Source organism: Rhynchophorus ferrugineus, unplaced genomic scaffold, assembly GCF_030347505.1.
Source record: "Rhynchophorus ferrugineus isolate W39M unplaced genomic scaffold, kcgeb_rfMv2 rfM667, whole genome shotgun sequence".
In the NCBI taxonomy this organism is placed as follows: Eukaryota; Metazoa; Arthropoda; class Insecta; order Coleoptera; family Curculionidae; genus Rhynchophorus; species Rhynchophorus ferrugineus.
The window spans coordinates 1,522-5,000 of NW_027473244.1; positions in this window are offsets into that span (position 1 = coordinate 1,522).

Consider the following 3,479-nt stretch of genomic DNA (forward strand, 5'->3'; position numbering starts at 1 on the left):
CTTTCCTGCGTAAGTATCGGGGACGGTTCACGTACGGGTCTCCGAGCGCCTGTTCGGTTCCGTCGCGGCCGTATTGCGTAAATTTTAGATAAGGGACAGTGGGAATCTCGTTAATCCATGCACGCGCCTTCCTGATATGTTCGGGCATAGGCTGCGGTTGTCAAGGTGGTGGTAGTTAGTCCCGCCGTTTACCCGCGCTCGGCATCTCGATCCTTCTCTGAACGGATCCGAACGCGATCTGCTGAGCTGGTCTTTCCTGCGTAAGTATATGGACATTTTGAAATGTAGACTATCTGTCTATGGCTCTGGTGCTTGTTAAAGCTCCGAGCTGGTCTTTCCTGCGTAAGTATCGGGGACGGTTCACGTACGGGTCTCCGAGCGCCTGTTCGGTTCCGTCGCGGCCGTATTGCGTAAAATTTTAGATAAGGACAGTGGGAATCTCGTTAATCCATGCACGCGCCTTCCTGATATGTTCGGGCATAGGCTGCGGTTGTCAAGGTGGTGGTAGTTAGTCCCGCCGTTTACCCGCGCTCGGCATCTCGATCCTTCTCTGAACGGATCCGAACGCGATCTGTCTGAGCTGGTCTTTCCTGCGTAAGTATATGGACATTTTGAAATGTAGACTATCTGTCTATGGCTCTGGTGCTTGTTAAAGCTCCGAGCTGGTCTTTCCTGCGTAAGTATCGGGGACGGTTCACGTACGGGTCTCCGAGCGCCTGTTCGGTTCCGTCGCGGCCGTATTGCGTAAAATTTTAGATAAGGACAGTGGGAATCTCGTTAATCCATGCACGCGCCTTCCTGATATGTTCGGGCATAGGCTGCGGTTGTCAAGTTGGTGGTAGTTAGTCCCGCCGTTTACCCGCGCTCGGCATCTCGATCCTTCTCTGAACGGATCCGAACGCGATCTGCTGAGCTGGTCTTTCCTGCGTAAGTATATGGACATTTTGAAATGTAGACTATCTGTCTATGGCTCTGGTGCTTGTTAAAGCTCCGAGCTGGTCTTTCCTGCGTAAGTATCGGGAACGGTTCACGTACGGGTCTCCGAGCGCCTGTTCGGTTCCGTCGCGGCAGTATTGCGTAAAATTTTAGATAAGGACAGTGGGAATCTCGTTAATCCATGCACGCGCCTTCCTGATATGTTCGGGCATAGGCTGCGGTTGTCAAGGCGGTGGTAGTTAGTCCCGCCGTTTACCCGCGCTCGGCATCTCGATCCTTCTCTGAACGGATCCGAACGCGATCTGCTGAGCTGGTCTTTCCTGCGTAAGTATATGGACATTTTGAAATGTAGACTATCTGTCTATGGCTCTGGTGCTTGTTAAAGCTCCGAGCTGGTCTTTCCTGCGTAAGTATCGGGGACGGTTCACGTACGGGTCTCCGAGCGCCTGTTCGGTTCCGTCGCGGCAGTATTGCGTAAAATTTTAGATAAGGACAGTGGGAATCTCGTTAATCCATGCACGCGCCTTCCTGATTTGTTCGGGCATAGGCTGCGGTTGTCAAGGCGGTGGTAGTTAGTCCCGCCGTTTACCCGCGAACGATATCTCGATAAGTTAAAATTCAAAATGGTCCAAAGGTTAGGCTACTTTCGTAACTAATCGTATTACAATGCATGACCTTTTTTGATTAATGTGGTTTCTATTTAAAGCAGGTTTTACAGTTTTACCTAATTGTCAGTTTTCTGAATGTCTAAACTATTTTCGTCCAATTTTTTTGATTAATTCATTCCAATCGAAGGTTGTACGTATTATCGGTTGCGACGATACAGAATTCCATGTATCTGTGATTGATGAGCATGTCTTCATGTTCGTTGATCCTTCATTTCATTAGAACCAAATATAGTTGCCATGTGATATCGATTTGGCTCTGAATTCTCGTCATGTCGAATTGGTATTATATGGTCCCTCATAAGTAGGTGCACTTGAAGGTTCGTCAAATTATGCGGGCGTCCTCCCGCTATATTCAGGTATACATCGGAGGTTTTAATGCAGTTGTAACTGGCCTCACCGTTTAACCGCATATGATATACTGAAACGCGGATTTTATTCGCCATCGGACCGAACGGGCTCTAGAAGTACAATGCGGGTAATGATCGAATTCAGATGAATGGAATTAGTCTCCAATTCAATTTCCGCACGGGGCGATGTTTTTTAATTGTTTTTTGATAGTTCATCGCATTAGGTCTGAAAACTGTATATTTAATAGTCTCATAAGGTATAACTTATAAACGTATCTTGTGGTTCGTCTTCGAACTGAACGTACATTTAAGACAATGTTCCGAATTAAAATAGTGAATTTAATTCTGGAAATCGTAAGAAAATGTTTCCAAACATGATAATAGAATACAAAAAGAGTATAGGCTAGGTGCTTATCGGTTAAGATGAATGATATCCTTAAGTTTACACAACGTTCTGTAAAACGAATTTAGCAAAATAAAAGAGATTTACATCCCTTGTATTTGTCTTTATATACATACGCATATTATATGCAATATACTTATGTACGGAAAATGTTCCCAAGAACGAATTTAGACAAATAAAAAGGCGAATAGAAAAGATTGACATCCTCTCTATTCGCCTTTGTTATTTATACAGGCATACATAAATGCATCGTCGATGTATATCAATGCGATATATTTATGTACGGAAAATGTTCCCAAGAACGAATTTAGACAAATAAAAAGGCGAATAGAAAATATTGACATCCTCTCTATTCGCCTTTGTTATTTATACAGGCATACATAAATGCATCGTCGATGTATATCAATGCGATATATTTTTGTACGGAAAATGTTCCCAAGAACGAATTTAGACAAATAAAAAGGCGAATAGAAAAGATTGACATCCTCTCTATTCGCCTTTGTTATTTATACAAGCATACATAAATGTATCATCGATGTATATCAATGCGATATATTTATGTACGGAAAATGTTCCCAAGAACGAATTTAGACAAATAAAAAGGCGAATAGAAAGGATTGACATCCTCTCTATTCGCCTTTGTTATTTATACAAGCATACATAAATGTATCATCGATGTATATCAATGCGATATATTTATGTACGGAAAATGTTCCCAAGAACGAATTTAGACAAATAAAAAGGCGAATAGAAAGGATTGACATCCTCTCTATTCGCCTTTGTTATTTATACATGCATACATAAATGCGTCGTCGATGTATATCAATGCGATATATTTATGTACGGAAAATGTTCCCAAGAACGAATTTAGACAAATAAAAAGGCGAATAGAAAAGATTGACATCCTCTCTATTCGCCTTTGTTATTTATACAGGCATACATAAATGCATCGTCGATGTATATCAATGCGATATATTTATGTACGGAAAATGTTCCCAAGAACGAATTTAGACAAATAAAAAGGCGAATAGAAAAGATTGACATCCTCTCTATTCGCCTTTGTTATTTATATATGCATACATAAATGCGTCGTCGATGTATATCAATGCGATATATTTATGTACG